Here is a 25,036-nt window from a genome sequence, read left to right on the forward strand (position 1 = left end):
AACAGCAAAAAAAAAACTTAATAACTGTGTGTGGAAAAAATAGAACATTTAGAATTTTTCCTAATTTTCACCAAATATCTGAAGTTCTCTTAAAAATAAATGCAAATCATACCACCAAAATTTTTCAACTAAAATGAAGTACAAAGTGTCACGAGAAAACAATTTCAAAATCACTTGGATGTGTTAAATTGTTCTGAAGTTAAAACCACTTATAGTGACACGGGGCAGATTTTAAAAAATAGGCCGTGTCAGGAAGTTGAAAAGTGGCTTCGGCATTAAGGGGTTAATAGGGAGCCATTCAGGAGCCAAAAAAGACGGCTCTTCTTAGTGAGCGGAGCCTAATGATCCAGCTCAGTAAGATGAGCCGGACTTCCCATCACTACCGTATAGACTCTTCTCTTACAGGAAATTGCATATATACCGGACAGAGGGGAGGAGGGAGCAGGGACACTGTGCTTCTCTCCAGCTGCTTCCCCTCTAATGCTGTCCCCTGCTGCTGAAGACCTGTCTGACATGTAAGTTGTATGTGTCATATTAATGTAAGGTGTGTGTATTGTATACTGTATTTGCATCCTGCATATGTTTATATCGAAATTGTCTGTATTGTATGTGTTCATGTGTATAATGTATATGCTGTATGTGTTCATGTATATAATGTATATGATGTATGTGTATAATGTATATGATGTATGTGCTCATGTGTATAATGTATATGCTGTATGTGTTCATGTGTATAATGTATATGATGTATGTGTTCATGTATATAATGTATATGATGTATGTGTTCATGTGTATAATGTGTATGCTGTATGTGCTCATGTGTATAATGTATATGCTGTATGTCTTCATGTATATAATGTATATGCTGTATGTGTTCATGTGTATAATGTATATGCTGTATGTGCTCATGTGTATAATGTATATGCTGTATGTGTTCATGTGTATAATGTATATGCTGTATGTGTTCATGTGTATAATGTATATGATGTATGTGTTCATGTGTATAATGTATATGATGTATGTGTTCATGTATATAATGTATATGATGTATGTGTTCATGTGTATAATGTGTATGCTGTATGTGCTCATGTGTATAATGTATATGCTGTATGTCTTCATGTATATAATGTATATGATGTATGTGTTCATGTGTATAATGTGTATGATGTATGTGCTCATGTGTATAATGTATATGCTGTATGTGCTCATGTGTATAATGTATATGCTGTATGTCTTCATGTATATAATGTGTATGATGTATGTGTTCATGTGTATAATGTATATGCTGTATGTCTTCATGTATATAATGTGTATGATGTATGTGTTCATGTGTATAATGTATATGCTGTATGTGCTCATGTGTATAATGTGTATGATGTATGTGTTCATGTGTATAATGTATATGCTGTATGTCTTCATGTATATAATGTATATGATGTATGTGTATAATGTGTATGCTGTATGTGCTCATGTGTATAATGTATATGCTGTATGTCTTCATGTATATAATGTGTATGATGTATGTGTTCATGTGTATAATGTGTATGATGTATGTGCTCATGTGTATAATGTATATGCTGTATGTGTTCATGTGTATAATGTATATGATGTATGTGCTCATGTGTATAATGTATATGCTGTATGTGTTCATGTGTATAATGTATATGATGTATGTGCTCATGTGTATAATGTATATGCTGTATGTGCTCATGTGTATAATGTATATGCTGTATGTGCTCATGTGTATAATGAATATGATGTATGTGCTCATGTGTATAATGTATATGCTGTATGTGCTCATGTGTATAATGTGTATGATGTATGTGCTCATGTGTATAATGTGTATGATGTATGTGCTCATGTGTATAATGTGTATGATGTATGTGTTCATGTATATAATGTATATGCTGTATGTGCTCATGTGTATAATGTGTATGATGTATGTGCTCATGTGTATAATGTATATGCTGTATGTGCTCATGTGTATAATGTGTATGATGTATGTGCTCATGTGTATAATGTGTATGATGTATGTGCTCATGTGTATAATGTGTATGATGTATGTGTTCATGTATATAATGTATATGATGTATGTGTTAATGTGTATAATGTATATGATGTATGTGCTCATGTGTATAATGTATATGCTGTATGTGTTCATGTGTATAATGTATATGCTGTATGTGTTCATGTGTATAATGTATATGATGTATGTGTTCATGTGTATAATGTATATGCTGTATGTGCTCATGTGTATAATGAATATGATGTATGTGCTCATGTGTATAATGTATATGATGTATGTGCTAATGTGTAAAATGTATATGATGTATGTGCTCATGTGTATAATGTATATGCTGTATGTGTTCATGTGTATAATGTGTATAATGTATGTGTTCATGTGTATAATGTGTATGATGTATGTGCTCATGTGTATAATGTATATGCTGTATGTGTTCATGTGTATAATGTGTATGATGTATGTGTTCATGTGTATAATGTATATGCTGTATGTCTTCATGTATATAATGTGTATGATGTATGTGTTCATGTGTATAATGTATATGCTGTATGTCTTCATGTATATAATGTATATGATGTATGTGTATAATGTGTATGCTGTATGTGCTCATGTGTATAATGTATATGCTGTATGTCTTCATGTATATAATGTGTATGATGTATGTGTTCATGTGTATAATGTGTATGATGTATGTGCTCATGTGTATAATGTATATGCTGTATGTGTTCATGTGTATAATGTATATGATGTATGTGTTCATGTGTATAATGTATATGCTGTATGTGTTCATGTGTATAATGTATGTGCTCATGTATATAATGTATATGCTGTATGTGTTCATGTGTATAATGTATATGATGTATGTGTTCATGTGTATAATGTATATGCTGTATGTGCTCATGTGTATAATGTGTATGATGTATGTGCTCATGTGTATAATGTATATGCTGTATGTGCTCATGTGTATAATGTATATGCTGTATGTGCTCATGTGTATAATGAATATGATGTATGTGCTCATGTGTATAATGTATATGCTGTATGTGCTCATGTGTATAATGTGTATGATGTATGTGCTCATGTGTATAATGTATATGCTGTATGTGCTCATGTGTATAATGTGTATGATGTATGTGCTCATGTGTATAATGTGTATGATGTATGTGCTCATGTGTATAATGTGTATGATGTATGTGTTCATGTATATAATGTATATGCTGTATGTGCTCATGTGTATAATGTGTATGATGTATGTGCTCATGTGTATAATGTACATGCTGTATGTGCTCATGTGTATAATGTGTATGATGTATGTGCTCATGTGTATAATGTGTATGATGTATGTGCTCATGTGTATAATGTGTATGATGTATGTGTTCATGTATATAATGTATATGATGTATGTGCTCATGTGTATAATGTATATGCTGTATGTGCTCATGTGTATAATGTATATGATGTATGTGCTCATGTGTATAATGTATATGCTGTATGTGCTCATGTGTATAATGTGTATGCTGTATGTGTTCATGTGTATAATGTATATGATGTATGTGTTCATGTGTATAATGTATATGATGTATGTGTTCATGTGTATAATGTATATGCTGTATGTGCTCATGTGTATAATGTATATGCTGTATGTGCTCATGTGTATAATGAATATGATGTATGTGCTCATGTGTATAATGTATATGATGTATGTGCTAATGTGTAAAATGTATATGATGTATGTGCTCATGTGTATAATGTATATGCTGTATGTGTTCATGTGTATAATGTATATGATGTATGTGCTAATGTGTAAAATGTATATGATGTATGTGCTCATGTGTATAATGTATATGCTGTATGTGCTCATGTGTATAATGTATATGCTGTATGTGCTCATGTGTATAATGTGTATGATGTATGTGTTCATGTATATAATGTATATGATGTATGTGCTAATGTGTAAAATGTATATGATGTATGTGCTCATGTGTATAATGTATATGATGTATGTGCTCATGTGTATAATGTATATGCTGTATGTGCTCATGTGTATAATGTATATGATGTATGTGCTCATGTGTATAATGTATATGCTGTATGTCTTCATGTGTATAATGTATATGATGTATGTGCTCATGTGTATAATGTATCTGCTGTATGTGTTCATGTGTATAATGTGTATGATGTATGTGCTCATGTGTATAATGTATATGCTGTATGTGCTCATGTGTATAATGTATATGCTGTATGTGCTCATGTGTATAATGTGTATGCTGTATGTGCTCATGTGTATAATGTATATGCTGTATGTGTTCATGTGTATAATGTATATGATGTATGTGTTCATGTGTATAATGTGTATGATGTATCTGCTGTATGTGTTCATGTGTATAATGTATCTGCTGTATGTGTTCATGTGTATAATGTGTATGATGTATGTGCTCATGTGTATAATGTATATGCTGTATGTGTTCATGTGTATAATGTGTATGATGTATGTGTTCATGTGTATAATGTGTATGCTGTATGTGTTCATGTGTATAATGTATATGCTGTATGTGCTCATGTGTATAATGTATATGCTGTATGTGCTCATGTGTATAATGTATATGCTGTATGTGTTCATGTGTATAATGTATATGCTGTATGTGTTCATGTGTATAATGTATATGCTGTATGTTTTCATGTATATAATGTATATGATGTATGTGTATAATGTATATGCTGTATGTGTTCATGTGTATAATGTGTATGCTGTATGTGTTCATGTGTATAATGTATATGCTGTATGTTTTCATGTATATAATGTATATGATGTATGTGTATAATGTATATGCTGTATGTTTTCATGTGTATAATGTATATGCTGTATGTGCTAATGTGTATAATGTATATGCTGTATGTTTTCATGTGTATAATGTATATGCTGTATGTGCTAATGTGTATAATGTATATGCTGTATGTTTTCATGTGTATAATGTATATGATGTATGTGCTCATGTGTATATTATCATGTAACATTATCATGTGTTTCATATGTTCATGTATATAATGCGTGCTGTATGTGTATGTAATTGATATTTTATTTTGCATGTATTTGTATATTCTGTGTTAGTAATCCAAAACGTATAATTTAGTAAGATATTCTTAGCTTTTAAGGCTAAGTTTGGTGACAGACCTTCAATTTACAAAGGAATGAATGTGTTGTTTGTATAAGGTGTACCATTTACAGTACAATTACTAGTATCTAGCAAACCTCCTGTGTCAACATAATGGAAATTGATCCTTAACCCCTTCACGCTCTGCGCCGTAGCTCTACAGCGCAAAGGTGCAGGGAATGTATGAAGAGGGCTCAAGGGCTGAGTCCTTTCATACAAGGGTGGGGGTTGTTGCATATTGCAGCATACCCCCACCGCTAATAACCGTGGTCGGTACTTGCACCAATCGCGGCTATTAACCCTTCCTACGCCGCCGGCAAAGTCGCCAGCGGCATTTAAAAGGGCGCGTGGGCGCCGCCATCTTAATTACGATTGTTGCTCCCCTGAACGTCATCGGGGGGGGGGGGGGGAATTGGGCGATCGGTTGCCTTGGTAGCCTCGGGTCTTCGTTTGACTTTTACGACTTTTACACCTTTTTACATCACATAAAAAATGTAATAAAAAGTGATCAAAATGTCGCACAGTCCTCAACATGGTAGCAATGAAAACGTCGGCACATTTCGCAAAAAATGAAACCTCCCCCAGCTCTGTGCGCCAAAGTATGAAAAAGTTATTAGCGTCAGAAGATGGCAAATTTTTTTTTTCTTTTTTGTAATTTTTGAAAATGTATTAAAACACAATAAAACCTGAATAAATTTGGTATCACCGCGATTGTACCGAACCAAAGAATAACGTAGAAGTGTTATTTTGAGCACACAGTCAAAGTCGTAAAAACTGAGCCCACAAGAACGATACGCACATGCGTTTTTTTTTTTTCCAATTTTTCCACAATTGGAATTTTTTTCCAGCTTCGCAGTACACGGCATGTTAAAATAAATAGCATTACGGGAAAGTCAAATTTGTTACGCACAAAATAAGCCCTCACACAGGTCTGTACACAGAAAAATTAAAAAGTTATGGATTTTTGAAGGTGGAGAGCGAGAAATGAGAGAAAAAACCCTGCGTCCTTAAGGGGTTAAGAATGACTTACCAATCCTGATGAAATGTGTTACAACAAAATAAACAAAAGAACATCTTCTCAGTACTTTTGTAAAGATTATATATGGTATGCATACACCTATTCTGATAAAAGACAACTATCTGTTCAAATAAAGTTCTTTTTGCATGGGCTAACTTTGAGTCTGTGTTTTTGATCTCCAAGAACTATTTAAGAATTAGACTTCCACCCCTTATACTCACTGCACTGGTCGACTTGAGACCAGACCTAACAAACTTATCACTGCAAAATGTAGCTTCAGGATGCGGTCACACATGAGCTTGCATTGTGTTTAGAAACTCAGAACAATTGTAGATGGGCGAGCCTTGTCATTTGCTTTTCCATGGAAATTCATGGAATCAGGAACCAGCGCCCTTTGTCCTGCATTGTTTAGGGTGCAGTCACTCGTGCCACTAGTGCTGTGTTTGGTTATCGATCGCATGAGTTTTGCCTGGAAACACATATGGGATCGGGCTGTGGCATGCTCCGTGCACTCTGATTTTGCTTCTAAACTGAATCAAAGCAAGTACGTGTGACGGTACCCTTAGGCGGGCGCTTTGTCTGCGCTTTAACGCAAAACACCGGCGGCTCCTTCCCGATCGAATGCGTTTCCATAGAAACGCCGATGCGATCGGGCCGAGGCCCGCCCCGGTGGGCGCGACTTTGTCTGCGTTTGCGTTTGCAAGCGCAGACAAAGCGCCCTGTGTGGCGCCGGCCTCAGGCTCCATCCACATGAAGGTTGCTTTAGGGCATGTTTTTTTTCCTATAGCTAGCCCACATTCCCATTTACAACTGGCATTTCTAACTTGGGCCATGTTCACATGTTGCGTTTTGAGACGCAATGCAAAAGCTTGATGTTTGATCAGCATGTGATCACGGTTGGAGCCTTTGGATTGCTTCTCAAAATTCAATCAAAATGCAGTGTGAACACAGGCATTTTGTTTCAATAATGTTCACTGTTAGGGGGAGGGGCATCCTGTTAGGGGTCCAGATGACTAGATGCCAAAATCACTGCACAGATGGCTGGCAGGACGAGTGAATTCTCATTGAGTGATGACATGACCCGCCATCTCTTGTTATCTTAGTAGCATTGTGATATTATTCTTAGTATCAAATTCTGATCAATTTCATCTATGGATGTAAGCAGATACAATTATTTATTGGTGCAGAGTGGTAGCACCAGCCGTTCTCCAGGACACAATTTCTATATAATTCATTCTGGAGGATTGTACAATATACAAAACATACTGGGGAGTCCACACTAGACATTAAAGGGATTCCTCCTTAGACCGCTATGGGTTTAGCATCGTTCACAGCACAAGCTGGTGCAAGGAATTGACTTTACAGGGCAGCTGATGGAGACTGGAGGGAGCACACATCTCCAGACATTTACCCCCTATCCCCTATTGAAAAATGTAATTTATGGCCTAACCCTAATAAGCATTGAAAATTATATGAAAAAAAATGATATTTAAATACAGTTTTTTTTAAATTCTTCTTTTTTTCATTATACCACAGACATATTTCTTGCATTAATAACTTGGATTCTGTACAACTGGAGTCGTTTCAGAAAGAGAAAGCACAGTACACATAAAGGAGATGGATTGCACATCGATACCAACATTTGAGGAGGCATATTGGCCAGTAATGTTGATATGGGAGAGAATCAACCAAGCATATACATCTGACTCTCCTCCAAAGTCTTGGGGGTTGAATAAAGGGGACTGTGGATTCCGAGCATGGGCATTTGACTCCCAAAATGAAAAATATTATGTTGCCTGGGACAATCTGCACTCATACTGGAGAGTAAAATCTCCATTTGGCCCCATCTTATATTTCATTGGATCTCGATTTATTGATAACTCAAGAACAGGATTACATGTACCACCGTCACTTACTGTCATCGTATCAGAGACAGATCGTTTAATACCTGCACCGTCTTTAATGGTGGGTGAACAATTGTTAAAAATTTCTAATTTCATTTCTAAATCTTAAAGATTCAGTGATGAAAGTTGATTTTAAACATATTTGAAATATTTAACAATATTTGTTGCATGTTTAGTTTAGTCCTGATTGTTAAGGTGTCCTTTTCTGTAGGGAATATGAACATTAATTACACTGTATACACAGATAATATTAGGCATTTTTTGTTTCCTATTCTTGGCTCCTTGCAAAGCTGTCACTGTTGCCTTGCCTCAAGTTTCTCTCTCAAGAACGGACCTTCATCCACTATTCACGGGAGGTCTTCGCAGTACAGCCCGCTGGATGTGTACAACAAACAGGCACTTGCAGTGCTGGCATACACAAACCCTTTAAGAGAGATCTCTACTTAAAGAGTAACTGTGCCTATTATCTTTGTTACCTAAATCCAGCAGTTTCTTTGCTATCCGCCTCAGATTATCTGAGTGCTACAATGGCTGCTTCCTCTCTCTGTGCTAACTAGCCATGGAGTCCGTATAACTGTATAAACAAATCTACAAACTACGGACTCCTGAGAAAGGAGGGGCTTCTGCTCACAGAGGAAGAGGTCATGTGACAGTGCTCTCTCTCTGTATGTAACAGAGCTGGATGTCTTCCAAGACTGTGGATACAGATGTCTCCTGCACAGTGTAGTAAGGTACAAGATCTCCCCTGTTCCCTATCAGTCCCTCCATCCCTATCTGTGATTCTACTTTTTTTTTTCTATCTGCACCTCATGCTGCTCCCCTCCCCCACCTTGCTCTTTGTGCACTGTGCAGATAAGCTAATAACCATTAGTGCTCACACAGCACATTGCTATTGGCTATTGACTTCATGTTACATGTTTAATAATGATTTCTTCCACTTATTACATGTTCCCTGCTCCTACATGTGATGGAAGCTGCCAAGCTGGTCACTATATACATCATGTATGTGCACTATGCAGAGTTTAGTGGATTTACTTGTGGGGAACTAATTGGATTTAATGCTTAATTACTTTGAAAGAGAACACAAAGCATCATGGGATCTGTGGGCAAGGTAACTGGCCTCATCTTGAGGGCATAGACAGGCAGATATTTGTCTCCGCCCACTTCACCTTATGTGAGAAAGATTTTTGTCCAACATTTTTAGACCAGGAAATGCCATAACCTTGAAAAGAAAAGGGGGAGCAGCACAATATGGGCATCATTTTGTTTGCTTTTAAATGGAGAATCACAAATAATAATTTTGGAAAGTCATTATAACTTTGTTACGCTTTAAGGCCTCCTTCTCCCAGGCCACAAACAATGGTCCAGTGGTCCGTTGTTTGCAACCCTTTTATCATTGGTGTGTAAGGTTTGCCCACATGCCAAAGGCAGTAGAAAAGGACCACCTGACCTGCAAACTTGGACAGGAATAGGACCTGCGCTATCATTTTCTATTATTAGCCAACAGAAATAAATAGGGATCTATTTATAATTGTATTTTATATAGAACAATTTTTAGTTGGTTGTGTTGCATATGGTCAGATTCGGCTCCCTCTAGTGGATACAGTAGAGAATACATAATAAGTTTCAATATTTTTGTAAATTACTTAAAAATGTCCCCCAAATCCAATATTAATATGCAATAAATTATGTTTAATAAAAAGAAAAAGTTAGGTGTCTTTTGTCATTCATTCCTTTCAACTTCTCAATAAGGATTTCAAAGGAGATTTTTGTGTGTTGCCAACTTCATTTAGATATATATGCCCAACTCTGACGCGTTATGACAGACCTGGGTTGTTTTTGGTGCAGGAGGACTTTGGATGGAATGATTTTGTTATTTTCGTTCTTTATTCGTTAAAATAAACACTTGATAAACTTGTACAAACACGTTTCAAGTCCGGAACAGAATAATCAGTTCATTGAACCTGGGAAGGCTGCATATGTCACACTCAGCCACACTTTCATAAGGATCTGTGGCAGAGCATTGCTCAGCGGCTGAGCGGTCCTACAACTGATTGGCAGTAGCGGTCACATTCACCCTTAATCAACATGGACACAGGAAGTACAACCGCAGGTACAACAGTGGAACTCCTGAAGGGAAAACAGGTTTTATTTGTATAACAATGCTCTATGTGGAAGTCTATTTTATATTGACTGTTTACATGAGTGTGTGCTGCCAGAGATTCCTCCATAGAAAGGTATCATGCATAGATGCTCCATAACAACTTACCATAATAAAACATGTTGGGTGCATTTCAGAAATAACATACTTTGTTTTATTGTTGACTTCCTCTATATCCGGGACTGGCATTGTATTGCCATTACAAGTATTTGGGGATAACAGCCTCTCCCTTCAGCGGGTGACAGCTACCCCCCATCTCCTGCAGTTGCACAGGATCTGTACTTTATGTCACTGTAGTGTAGCATACTGCTGATGGGTCTCAAGGGGACAAATGTTGGAGAGGAGCCAAATTCAAGTAAATGAGAAGTTCGAGAGCAATTGCAGAGTAAAAAAAGGAACCTGAAAGTAGCTTAGCTTTATTAAGAAAACAGACCTCCTTCATACCCATCTACAGTATCTATATATCTATGTATATCTATCTCTCTGTGTCTGTCTGGTCCGTCTTCATCCATATTACCTCACACATAAGCTGCCTTATACTCGTTACCTATAGTGACCAATCAAAGCTCAGAGCTCATATTAATGACCTGTGGCAAAACAGAAACTGATCTGTGATTGGTTGCTAACAGCAGACAATGGGGGTCATTTACTAAGGGCCCGATTCGCGGTTTCGCGGCGTGTTACCCGAATATTTCCGATTTGCGCCGTTTTCCCCTGAATTGCCCCAGGATTTTGGCGCACGCGATCGGATTGTGGCGCATGCCGAACGAAAACATGACGTATTCGGAAAAACCGCTGCATTTAAAAAAAAAAATCTGTCGCGGAGCTTGCACTTACCTTCACTCAGCCCGGCTCGGTGAACTCCATTGCGTTCCGATGCTTTTCAGCGCAGCAGCGCCACCTGGTGGACGTCGGAGGAACTACCTTAATGAATCCCGGCCGGAGAACGCGCCGCTGGATCGCGAATGGACCGTGTAAGTAAATCAGCCCCAATGTCTCCTGTATATTGTGGTTAATAAGAGTATTTTGGAAAGTGTGGGGTGAAAATTGTGACCCAAAACCTCGTCTATGATGTTCTCATAGATTACTTTAGCAGACATACAGACCAAAGTTCTTCCAATGCCTTCCATGTAGATCATGATTAATATGATGAGTTACACAAATATCTTTTTCAAATATACATTAACCGGTTCGCGACCGCCCGCCGTGTATTCACGGCGGCGGCCGCGTTCCGATGCATGGAGAGGGCTCGCATATTGCAGCAAAGGCTTACCGGTAACACCCGCAAACGGTGTCGGCACCGATCGCGGGTGTTTTCTTGCAGAACGCCGCCGGAAAAGCTGTCGGCGGCTTCAAATAGATGGCGGCGCATGGGCGCATGGGCTTCAAATAGATGGCGTCCGAGGATCGCCGCTCCCCGTGACGTCATCGGGGAGCGGCGATCCGTTGCCATGGTAGCTTCGGGTCTCACGAAGACCCGAAGCTACTTCGGGTTAACCCATTCATTACAATGTGCTATCAGCACATTGTAATCTATGAGGAGTAAAATCCCCATATACTGCCATACTGTAGTATGGCAGTATATGATAGGATCAATCAGACACCCTAGGGTTAAAGTACCCTAGGGAGTCTGAAAAATAGTAAAAATAAAAATTACAAAAAGTTAAAAAAAAAAATTATAATAAAAAAACCTAAAAATTCAAATCACCCCCCTTTCCCTAGAACTGATATAAATATAAATAAACAGTAAAAATCATAAACACATTAGGTATCGCCGCCGTCCAAAAATGCCTGATCTATCAAAATATAATAACGGTTTTTCACTGCGTTTAACCCCGTAACGGAAAATCGCGTACAAAGTCAAAACTGGCACTTTTTTGCCATTTAAAAAAAATTGAAAAATTCTATAAAAAGTGATCAAAAGGTCGTACAGTCCTAAAAATAATATCATTGAAAACATCATCAAAAGTCGCAAAAGATGACACCACCCTCAACTCCATACACCAAAGTATGAAAAAGTTATAAGCACAAGAAGACGGCAAAATAAAAAAAAAATTTTTGTTCATGAGGTTTTAATTTTTGTAAATGTATGAAAACATTATAAAACCTATACAAATTTGGTATCCCCGTAATCGTACTGACCCAAAGAATAAATTAGATGCGTCATTTGTGGCGTGAAGTGAAATCCGTAATATCCAAGCCCACAAGAATACGACACAAATGCGTTTTTTCACCATTTTCACTGCATTTGGAATTTTTTTCCCGCTTCCCAGTACATGGCATGGAATATTTAATACCATCACTATGAAGTGCAATTTGTTACGCAAAAAACGAGCCGTCACATAGCTTTTTATGTGTAAAAATAAAAGAGTTATAGATTTTTGAAGGTGGGGAGTGAAAAATGGAAATGAAAAAACGGGAAAGGGCCCGGTCCTTAACCGGTTAAATACTTCAGTATATTAAACATTTTAGAATAGGACTATACACTCACCGGCCACTTTATTAGGTACACCTGTCCAACTGCTCGTTAACACTTAATTTCTAATCAGCCAATCACATGGCGGCAACATGGTCAAGACAATCTCCTGCAGTTCAAACCGAGCATCAGTATGGGGAAGAAAGGTGATTTGATGCCTTTGAACGTGGCATGGTTGTTGGTGCCAGAAGGGCTGGTCTGAGTATTTCAGAAACTGCTGATCTACTGGGATTTTCTCGCACAACCATCTCTAGGGTTTACAGAGAATGGTCCGAAAAAGAAAAAACATCCAGTGAGCGGCAGTTCTGTGGGCGGAAATGCCTTGTTGATGCCAGAGGTCAGAGGAGAATGGGCAGATTGGTTCGAGCTGATAGAAAGGCAACAGTGACTCAAATCGCCACCCGTTACAACCAAGGGAGGCAGAAGAGCATCTCTGAACGCACAGTACGTCGAACTTTGAGGCAGATGGGCTACAGCAGCAGAAGACCACACTGGGTGCCACTCCTTTCAGCTAAGAACAGGAAACTGAGGCTACAATTTGCACAAGCTCATCGAAATTGGACAGTAGAAGATTGGAAAAATGTTGCCTGCTCTGATGGGTCTTGATTAGAGATGAGCGAACATACTCGTCCGAGCTTGATGCTCGATCGAGCATTAGCGTACTCGTAACTGCTCGTTGCTCGGACGAGTATTTCGCCCGCTCGAGAAAATGGCAGCTCCCGCCGTTTTGCTTTTTGGCGGCCAGAAACAGAGCCAATCACAAGCCAGGAGACTCTGCACTCCACCCAGCATGACGTGGTACCCTTACACGTAGATAGCAGTGGTTGGCTGGCCAGATCAGGTGACCCTGGGATAGACTAGCCGCTGCCCGCGCTGCTCGGATCATTCTCTGTCTGGATGCCGCTAGGGAGAGAGCTGCTGCTGCTCAGGGAAAGCGTTAGGGTGTTCTATTAGCTTACTGTTAGGCAGGAGTGATTCTAAAAGAACCCAACAGCCCTTCTTAGGGCTACAATAACGTTATAATTTTTTTTTTATTTATTTGCAGCTAGTACCATATTGTGAGGAATTAGCAGGGGGACTTGCTACCGTTGTGTTTAGCTCTTAGTGACACACATATCCACCTCAAACACCAAAGTGGGAAAATTTATTAGGGGTTTGAGTAGAATTAGGCACAGTCTGCCAGTTTCTTTTTATTTTACGTTTATTTTTTTCATAACTCAGCGTCATCTCATCTGGCATAGTAGTGTGCTGTAATACTTGGCTAGAAAATAGCCATAGGAGAATACAAACGTCTTAATTACGCCTACAGTAGCGTTATATATATTTGATTTCTGGTTGATCTGCTGGTGGCTGTACTTGCTGCAGTGCATCTACTATCAAATTGGGAGCAATTTGGAGTCAGACTTGCGACCACTGTGTTTTAGTGACGCACATATCCATCGCAAAGACCGAAGTGGGAAAATTTATTAGGGCCCGGGGTTGTATTTCAATTAGGCACAGTCTGCCAGTTTCTTTTTATTTTACGTTTATTTTTTTCATAACTCAGCGTCATCTCATCTGGCATAGTAGTGTGCTGTAATACTTGGCTAGAAAATAGCCATAGGAGAATACAAACGTCTTAATTACGCCTACAGTAGCGTTATATATATTTGATTTCTGGTTGATCTGCTGGTGGCTGTACTTGCTGCAGTGCATCTACTATCAAATTGGGAGCAATTTGGAGTCAGACTTGCGACCACTGTGTTTTAGTGACGCACATATCCATCGCAAAGACCGAAGTGGGAAAATTTATTAGGGCCCGGGGTTGTATTTCAATTAGGCACAGTCTGCCAGTTTCTTTTTATTTTACGTTTATTTTTTTCATAACTCAGCGTCATCTCATCTGGCATAGTAGTGTGCTGTAATACTTGGCTAGAAAATAGCCATAGGAGAATACAAACGTCTTAATTACGCCTACAGTAGCGTTATATATATTTGATTTCTGGTTGATCTGCTGGTGGCTGTACTTGCTGCAGTGCATCTACTATCAAATTGGGAGCAATTTGGAGTCAGACTTGCGACCACTGTGTTTTAGTGACGCACATATCCATCGCAAAGACCGAAGTGGGAAAATTTATTAGGGCCCGGGGTTGTATTTCAATTAGGCACAGTCTGCCAGTTTCTTTTTATTTTACGTTTATTTTTTTCATAACTCAGCGTCATCTCATCTGGCATAGTAGTGTGCTGTAATACTTGGCTAGAAAATAGCCATAGGAGAATACAAACGTCTTAATTACGCCTACAGTAGCGTTATATATATTTGATTTCTGGTTGATCTGCTGGTGGCTGTACTTGCTGCAGTGCATCTACTATCAAATTGGGAGCAATTTGGAGTCAGACTTGCGACCACTCTGTTTTAGTGACGCACATATCCATCGCAAAGACCGAAGTGGGAAAATTTATTAGGGCCCGGGGTTGTATTTCAATTAGGCACAGTCTGCCAGTTTCTTTTTATTTTACGTTTATTTTTTTCATAACTCAGCGTCATCTCATCTGGCATAGTAGTGTGCTGTAATACTTGGCTAGAAAATAGCCATAGGAGAATACAAACGTCTTAATTACGCCTACAGTAGCGTTATATATATTTGATTTCTGGTTGATCTGCTGGTGGCTGTACTTGCTGCAGTGCATCTACTATCAAATTGGGAGCAATTTGGAGTCAGACTTGCGACCACTGTGTTTTAGTGACGCACATATCCATCGCAAAGACCGAAGTGGGAAAATTTATTAGGGCCCGGGGTTGTATTTCAACTAGGCACAGTCTGCCATTTCCTTTTTTATTTTATGTTTATTTTTTTCATAACTCAGCGTCATCTCATCTGGCATAGTAGTGTGCTGTAATACTTGGCTAGAAAATAGCCATAGCAATAGGATAGCATCGTTTGGTTTTAAAAACTAAAAAACACAAAAAAAAAACAAAAAAAAAAAAAAAAGGTAAAAAAAAAATACAAGTTATAACTCTCATTTTCAAAATGTTTAACCCGAGGGCTAGGGGTAGAGGACGAGGGCGGGGACGTGGGCGTCCAACTACTGCAGGGGTCAGAGGCCGTGGTCCTGGGCGGGGTGAGACACCACCTGCTTATGAGGGAGCAGGGGAACGCCGCAGAGCTACACTCCCTAGGTTCATGTCTGAAGTTACTGGGACTCGTGGTAGAGCACTGTTGAGGCCAGAACAGTGCGAACAGGTGATGTCGTGGATTGCCGACAATGCTTCGAGCAATTTGTCCACCAGTCAGTCTTCCACGCAGTCCACCCATGTCACCGAAATCGGCACTCCTCCAGCTCCTGCACCTCAGCCTCCTCCCCCCCAGTCTGCCCCCTCCCAGCAAAATTTGCCATTTGAACCGGCATACTCTGAGGAACTGTTTTCTGGACCCTTCCCACAGTCACAAACCACTTGTCCGGTTGCTGATGAGCAATTTTCCGATGCCCAGGTTTTCCACCAGTCGCAGTCTGTGGGTGATGATGACCTTGTTGACGTAGTGGAAGAAGTGTGTAAAGAGGTGTCCGACGATGAGGAGACACGGTTGTCAGACAGTGGGGAAGTTGTTGTCAGGGCAGGAAGTCCGAGGGGGGAGCAGACTGAGGGATCGGAGGATGATGAGGTGACAGACCCAAGCTGGGTTGAGAGGCCGGGTGAACACAGTGCTTCTGAGACGGAGGAGAGTCCTCGACCAGAACAGGTTGGAAGAGGCAGTGGTGGGGCCAGACGGAGAGGCAGGGCCAGAGCTGGTGCATCAGCGCCAAATGTGTCAACTAGTGAAGCTCCCGTGGCGAGGGCTCCTGCGGCGAGGGCTAGATTTTCAGAAGTCTGGAGGTTCTTTAAGGAAACACCGGATGACCGACGGACTGTGGTGTGCCACATTTGCCAAACCAGGATCAGCAGGGGTTCCAGCACTACTAGCTTAACTACCACCAGTATGCGCAGGCATATGAATGCTAAACACCCCACTCAGTGGCAACAAGCGCGTTCACCTCTGGCCGTGCACACCACTGCTCCTTCCCCTGTGTCAGCTGATAGTCAGCCCCCTGCCCAGGACCCTGCCACAAAAACCCCATCGTCAAATCCACGATCCTCCACAGCATCCACCAGCGTTCAGCTCTCCATACCCCAGACGCTGGAGCGGAAACGCAAATATAGTGCAACCCACCCGCACGCCCAAGCCCTTAATGTGCACATCTCCAGATTGCTAAGCCTGGAGATGCTGCCCTATAGGCTAGTAGAGACCGAGGCCTTTCGCAGCCTCATGGCGGCGGCCGCCCCTCGGTATTCGGTCCCCAGCCGCCACTACTTTTCCCGATGTGCCGTCCCAGCCCTGCACCAGCACGTGTCAGACAACATAATCCGTGCCCTGACCAACGCCGTTTCTGACAAGGTCCACCTGACCACGGACACGTGGACGAGTGCTGCCGGGCAGGGCCACTATATATCTCTGACGGCACATTGGGTTAACTTGGTGGAGGCTGGGACCGAGTGTGACCCTGCGGCTGGTCATATACTGCCGACGCCGAGGATTGCGGGGCCTACCTCGGTCCAGGTGTTTGAGGCCTACTATGCCTCCTCCTCCTCCCACCCCTCCTCCACCTCCTCCTCCGAACGACCATCCGTGGGCATGGCGCCATCAGTCGGTAGCTCTAGGCACAGCAGCAGTGCCGTCGCTAAGCGACAGCAGGCGGTGCTCAAACTGCTGAGCCTAGGCGATAAAAGGCACACCGCCCAAGAACTATTACAGGGCATCACGGCGCAGACTGATCTGTGGCTGGCACCGCTGAACCTGAAGCCAGGCATGGTTGTGTGTGACAACGGCCGTAACCTGGTGGCGGCTCTGCAACTCGGCAGACTGACACATGTGCCATGCCTGGCCCATGTGTTAAATCTGATAGTTCAGCGTTTCCTCAAGACATACCCCAATCTGTCTGATTTGCTCACGAAGGTGCGCCGCATCTGTGCGCATTTCAGGAAGTCCAGCACAGATGCTGCCACTCTCAGGGCAGCGCAGCGCCGCCTCCAACTGCCCGCTCACCGACTGTTGTGCGACGTGCCCACGAGGTGGAATTCAACACTGACCATGTTATCCAGAGTTTACCAGCAGCGCCGAGCGATTGTAGACTGCCAGATGTCAACTTCCACCAGAACTGGTAGTCAGGTAGTCAGCTTCCTCAAGTCTACAATGAGGAGTGGACGTGGATGTCTGATATCTGTCAGGTGCTGAGTAACTTTGAGGAGTCAACACAGATGGTCAGTGGCGATGCCGCCATCATCAGCCTCACCATCCCGCTGCTTGGCCTGTTGAAAAACTCTCTGGTCAGCATGAAGTCGGAAGCTTTGCGCTCCTCACAAGAGACAGGGGAAGAAGATTCCCTTGTTGATAGCCAAAGCACCCTTAGGTCTGTTTCTCAGCGCATATCGGAGGAGGTGGAGGTGGAGGAGGATGAGGAGGAAGAGGAGGAGAATGTTGGCGAGACACAAGAGGGGACCATTGTTGAGTCCTACACTGTTGAGCGTGTATGGGCAGAAGAAGAGGAGTTGGAGGAGGAGGAAATGGACAGTCAGGCCAGTGAGGGGAGTGAATTCTTACGCGTTGGTACTCTGGCGCATATGGCAGATTTCATGCTAGGCTGCCTATCCCGTGACCCTCGCGTTCAAAGAATTTATTCCAGCACCGATTACTGGGTGTTCACTCTCCTGGACCCACGGTACAAGCAAAATCTTTCCACTCTCATCCCTGGAGAGGAAAGGAGTGTGAGAATGCATGAATACCAGCAGGCCCTGGTGCACAAGCTGAAACAGTATTTCCCTTCTGACAGCGCTAGCGGCAGAGTGCGTAGTTCTGCGGGACAAGTAGCGAGGGAGAGTAGGCGAGCAGGCAGCTTGTCCAGCACTGGCAAGGGTACGCTTTACAAGGCTTTTGCCAGCTTTATGTCACCCCAGCAAGACACTGTCACCTGTCCCCAGTCTCGGCAGAGTAGGGCTGATCTTTACAGAAAGATGGTGAGGGAGTACGTAGCTGACCATACCATCGTCCTAAATGATCACACAGCTCCCTACAACTACTGGGTTTCAAAGCTGGACATGTGGCACGAACTGGCGCTCTACGCCTTGGAGGTTCTTGCCTGCCCTGCCGCTAGCGTCTTGTCAGAGCGGGTTTTCAGTGCAGCTGGTGGCATCATCACCGATAAGCGTACACGCCTGTCGACTGACAGCGCTGACAGGCTGACGCTTATCAAGATGAATAAAGCATGGATTTCTCCTAATTTCAAATCTCCAGCAGGTGAAGGAAGCTCAACCTGAATAATTTATCCACTCCTCCTCCTCCTCATTTTCCTCCTTCTCCTCCTCTTTCTACAGTAAAGCAGAGGAAACTGGCTGTTTTTTGACAGGGCCCACTGGCTCTAGGTATAGTACTTTATGCATTTAATTTTTCTGGAGGGCCACCGACACGGTCCTCTGTTTTAAACAATTTTTGGGAGTGCCACATACAGGCACTCAATCTATTCAATTTTTCTGGAGGGCCACCTTTCCGGTCCTCTGTTTTAAACAATTTTTTGGGACTGCCACATACAGGCACTCAATCTATTCCATTTTTCTGGAGGGCCACCTACCTGCTCCTCTGGTTTAAAAACTTTTTTGGACTGCCACATACAGGCACTCAATCTATTCCATTTTTCTGGAGGGCCACCTACCTGCTCCTCTGGTTTAAAAACTTTTTTGGACTGCCACATACAGGCACTCAATCTATTCCATTTTTCTGGAGGGCCACCTACCTGCTCCTCTGGTTTGAAAACTTTTTTGGACTGCCACATACAGGCACTCAATCTATTCCATTTTTCTGGAGGGCCACCTACCTGCTCCTCTGGTTTGAAAAATTTTTTGGACTGCCACATACAGGCACTCAATCTATTCCATTTTTCTGGAGGGCCACCTACCTGCTCCTCTGGTTTGAAACATTTTTTGGACTGCCACATACAGGCACTATCCAAATTGAATTGTCTCCATAGCAGCCTCCACACGTTGTCTCCATTGCTACCTCCAAAAGTCGTCCATATAGCTGCCTCCATACATCGTCCCTTTATCAAACGAGGTTTGTCAGGCCGAAATTTGGGTTGTTTTCATGGATTCCACATCAAAGTTGTTATTATTTCAGCGCTTCTTGCGCATCTGTTTACATTCCCCTCACCCGCCATATCCTAAACTTATAAGAACGCTACTACACTTGATCTTATACAAAAGGTTCTTAGAAGTGCTGTTTGGGGAGTAGCCTAGAGACAGGGGCTTGGATTGGCGAAAGCTCGCCTGGCAGCGGAGCGCCAGCTCCATCTCAAGATCCAACTAACATAGTTTTAACTGCAGCACCTTTAATCTACTACTAGTTCACTGCCTCCATACATCGTCCCCTTATCAAACGAGCTGTGTCAGGCAGAATTTTGGATTGTTTTCATGGCTTCCATGTTAACTTTGTCGCCACCCTGCTGTGTAATCCACAAAATATACTGGCAAACTTTTATCATGTACCAATATTATTTGAGCGCTTCTTGCTCACCGCCTTTGGTTCCTCTCTGCTACCCATTGGTTTGAAGCCTGAGTCCATTTAGGGTATGTCGCCATGCCACTCTCTAGCCTTCCGCTGCTGCCGCTGCCTCTGCATGCCGTCCCCTATAGTGTCAGGGTCAATTATTGGATGTTTTAGATGCTATCTAGCTTCATTCTGTCACTCTGTCATGGCCATGCTGTTGGCCATAATTTTGGCATAATGGTGCATTTAAGCAGCCTCAGAGGCATCCATGCATGCTGCCCCTGCTGTTTCCTGTCCATTTCCGTGGTGTTTCCATCCTTTTCTGAGGTTCCCAGGTGTTTGGCCAAGCTTCCCTGTGCAGAGCCTTGGTCCCCTTGAAAAATGCTCGAGTCTCCCATTGACTTCAATGGGGCTCGTTACTCGAAACGAGCACTCGAGCATCGGGAAAAGTTCGTCTCGAATAACGAGTACCCGAGCATTTTAGTGCTCGCTCATCTCTAGTCTTGATTTCTGCTGTGACATTCGGATGGTAGGGTCAGAATTTGGCGTCAACAACATGAAAGCATGGATCCATCCTGCCTTGTATCAATGGTTCAGACTTATTTTCTTGGCACTCTTTGGGCCCCTTGGTACCAATTGAGCATCGTTGCAACGCCACAGCCTACCTGAGTATTGTTACTGACCATGTCCATCCCTTTATGACCACAACGTACCCAACATCTGATGGCTACTTTCAGCAGGATAATGCGCCATGTCATCAAGCTGGAATCATCTCAGACTGGTTTCTTGAACATGACAATGAGTTCACTGTACTCAAATGGCCTCCACAGTCACCAGATCTCAATCCAATAGAGCATCTTTGGGATGTGGTGGAACGGGAGATTCACATCATGGATGTGCAGCCGACAAATATGCGGCAACTGTGTGATGCCATCATGTCAATATGGACCAAAATCTCTGAGGAATGCTTCCAGCACCTTGTTGAATCTATGCCACGAAGAATTGAGGCAGTTCTGAAGGCAAAAGGGGGTCCAACCCGTTACTAGCATGGTGTACCTAATAAAGTGGCCGGTGAGTGTACATGCCCGCAGATGGCGTGTGAATGAGCCCTAACTTCAGTAGTGTATCTAGTTTCCCCCATTTTTTGCTAGTAGCTCTTATTGGTTTGACCCCTCAACATATGTAGAGCAACTTAATTTTTTGGGGCTAAATGAATCTCATTTTTCAAAAAATGTACACATTCAAAATGTATAAGATACAAAAAAGCTCCACAAAAGTTTGATACCCAATTTCTCCTGAGTAGGCAAATGCTTGGTGTCAAACTGCTGTATAGGCACATGGCCGGGCATAGAATGGATAGTGCAACATTTAGAGAAGATTTGTTCTTCGGAGAAATCATTGGACCCCAGGGCTGCAATCCAGGGGGAAGGGGAGTTCGATTGCTGAGGAAAGTGGCCAGGGATCTCCAATTGCGGGCGATATACAGCTGAAACCCACCCTGTATGATCCCTGCTCTGCTTGTGAGCTGGCACCATAACTAGCATTGTAATAGTGTGGTGATGGTTTGGAAGTACCTTCCTGCCGTACTATTCTATTGCGGCACGTGTCAGGATGGGGTTAAAGGAAATCTTCTGCCAGGATCAAAGATTGTAAACCGCGCCCACCTTCATGCAGGTCTGTGCCCCCTCTGCCAGGATCCACTCTTGTTTTAGCTTCTTATACCCTTGTTTTTAAGAAAAATGGGCTTAAGTAACTATTATAAGAGCAGATCCTGCCAGAGGGGTGACACAGCTGTATTTCGGTGTGCTTGGTTTACAATCCTTGCTCCTGGTGGTAGATATCGTTTAAATTTAAATATTAAAAAAAAAAAAAAAAGTAAATATATTGTATTTGTCTATTTTTACCGCCAGAAAGATGAAAGCTAATTTTTTGGGGTCTCCAATACTTTATAGAGTTATTTTCTTATTTAATACAGATTAAAAAAAAAGTTGCTTGGCTATTAAGAGGTTAAGTTGTGCTGCATGTGTTCACTTCCTGCTGTCTGTACTTTGCCTTTTCATTTGCTGCAGCTATTCCCAGACCAAACCCTTCAATCCAAAACACTACCAGGCATTGTAAGTACATCTTACTCTTATTTTGTTATTGTTGTTCCATCCCATGGCTTGTGAGAAGTAAAAAAGCGCTGGTATTGTGTCAGAGTAGTCATCTAGAGCAACTAAGAGGGGGTGGGGGAAGTTATTTAAAGAATTCAGAGGAAGTAGAGCCCCCCAGTGTAACCTTCTAACAGCATTGTCCCATGCAGACACTATGTGAACCAGCCTTTCATGGGAAACACCGTTATCATGTATATTTGCTCACCAGAAGATATTTGTTTGCTTTCGGACTAGTTTCATCAGGTAAGGCATTATTACTATTTCCTGTTTTGGTTCGATTTATTATAAGTTTTAATATCCAGTTTTAACTCAACTCTGATTCTACTTTATTTTAAATAAATGTGTTATTGAATCCTAAAGGGGGTGGCCACTTATTTTTAGGACTATCACAATGCAGCCTTACGATATTCTTACGATATCAACTGCTTTCTGGTTCTTATTACCTTCTCAACAAAACAGATCCACCATCTTTTTACATTCCCCATTGAATTCAGCGTTCTAGGGGAGAGAGACATGGAAGTGATTGTTTAGCCCCTGTAGTTCTGATGGACACCCTCTTAGAAGGTTTTACTTACTTATCCCGAGAAGCGTACTGTCTGTATTCATGCCCTATCAGGTTATTCACTCATTACACAGTTTATAGCTTCATCGCGTTATTATTAGTAAACGCCATGTCTCACTATTTAGGGTGAAATCTCTGGCATCATTGCAAACAAAAAGGATCCTGAACAGGGATCTGAAACGTTGCACTTGGGCTAATAAAGAACCCATCCTTTTTTTTCACTTTTACCTTGGAGTGCAGTCTCATTTTTTCGTGGATATAATCGTCTGGTGTGTCAAGACCAGGATATTGGGGTTTGCACCCACAAAGTTATGTTTTTAAATATATATATATATTTTTTTTAATTAAAACTCTTTTTAATAAGAACTGTTTTCCAGTTTTCTGTTGTGTTGTCTGCTCACTGCGCCCCTTAAAAATTTTGTTTTACATACCCTGCCCTTAACCTGACACCCTAGTTTGCCTGCAGCGTATAATATTGTCCTTTGAACTGTCCCCTACATTGTATAATGCCCGCTTGTCTGTAGTCCCCTCATTTAAAATGCCCCTTTTTCTGTGGCCTCTGGCCTTCTGTGGCCCCATTTTTTGTAGCCCCCCCCCCCCATTTATAATGCCTCCGTTTGTGTAGCCTCTGTATTTTTGCCCCCTTTCCTGTAGTCCCTTTTTATAATCCCCCATTGACCCTAGTTTTTATAGCTACCCCTCCCCATTTGTAATGCCTCCCTATGTGTAGCCTCTGTATTTTTGCCCCTTTCCTCTGGCACCCCAGGCTGCAATGGCCCCTTATTTGTAGCCCTCATGTTCATAATGCCTGTTGGACTCCCCATCTGTTCTTTTTGCTGTGATAAGGCGTCCTTTCAGCTCTCCTCGTCTGTCTCTGAATGATATATTGACATTATGTTTGCCAACTTGTGATAATTGCAGAAACAGTAGAGGCTCATTGGTGATTCATCAACACTGAATTCAACCCTCCCTGCCTCCAGAGGAAGCCCCGGATATACCCTTTAACTGTCCAGGATCGTTGGGAGAGACCTGAAAATCAGTGACTGTCCCGTTCAATTTGGGACAATTGAGAGGTAGGTAATGTTCTCTATGTCATTATTGAGTAACCATTGTTCGCAAGCTGCTGGTATTCAGAGATGTGTGTTACAGCAGCCAGATGGATCAAGGCAAGTGGCAGATTAGCATATTAAGGAAATATGTCTGCACCCATTTTACAAGATAAGTATTTGTCCCCAAAAGGGAGGAAAACTTTTATTTATTAAATAAATTACCTTATATACTCGAGTATAAGCCTAGTTTTTCGGCACAAAAAATGTGCTGAAAAACCCAAACTCGGCTTATACTCGAGTCAAAAAAATAAATATATCTAAACTCACCTTTCCGGCGACCCCTGTATATCTTCTGTGCGATCTGTCCCGGAGCGGCGGCAGGCTATATACACTGGGGCAGGGTCTGGCAGGCTATATACACTGGGGCAGGGTCTGGCAGGCTATATTCACTGGGGCAGCTGTGACCAATGCATTTCCCACCCTCGGCTTATACTCGAGTCAATAGGTTTTCCCAGTATTTTGTGGTAAAATTAGGGGCCTCGGCTTATACTCGGGTCGGCTTATACTCGAGTATATACGGTACCTAAATTAGGTACCTTGGCTTATACTCGGGTCTGCTTATACTCGAGTATATACGGTAATTTATTACATAATATATATGCATAATGCATAATATTTAATACAGTGCTCCTATTTTTTTAAATTATGTTTTATAGAATGCTCTCCTTTGTATAGTAATCCTATAATCAAATAATTTATATACATGTCCCAATAAATGTTATACATAGTGCCCTAATTATATTTCTTTATTAACAGGTAGTGCCCCCCCCCTTATAATTTCTAGTCTGTAGTGGGCACCTTATTACATATAGTCATGCATTGGTCCTCATTATTTATAGTCCTGTAGCGCCCCCCCCCCCTTATAGTTTATAGTACTGTAGAGTAGCACCCAATTATTGCAGTCCTATTTCTACTACTCTAAGTT

The 25,036-nt window shown here is 41.7% G+C and overlaps 1 long non-coding RNA gene across 4 annotated transcripts in view; it reads left to right on the forward strand.

Annotated features, from left to right (window-relative positions):
• Positions 1-298: 298 nt before the first annotated feature.
• The window catches only part of LOC140075434 (uncharacterized), a 30,274-nt gene continuing 5,536 nt past the window's right edge, over positions 299-25,036 (forward strand). Inside the window, exons 1-5 of one of the 4 annotated variants that reach the window (XR_011849416.1) lie at positions 299-515; positions 7,730-10,210; positions 22,357-22,401; positions 22,575-22,683; positions 23,924-24,075. This is a non-coding gene — a long non-coding RNA (uncharacterized lncRNA). The remainder of the gene's footprint in view (positions 516-7,729; positions 10,211-22,356; positions 22,402-22,574; positions 22,684-23,923; positions 24,076-25,036) is intronic. The other 3 variants (XR_011849418.1, XR_011849417.1, XR_011849419.1) reach the window with 3 other exon arrangements.

Source organism: Engystomops pustulosus, chromosome 8 (genome assembly GCF_040894005.1).
Source record: "Engystomops pustulosus chromosome 8, aEngPut4.maternal, whole genome shotgun sequence".
Taxonomy (NCBI): Eukaryota; Metazoa; Chordata; class Amphibia; order Anura; family Leptodactylidae; genus Engystomops; species Engystomops pustulosus.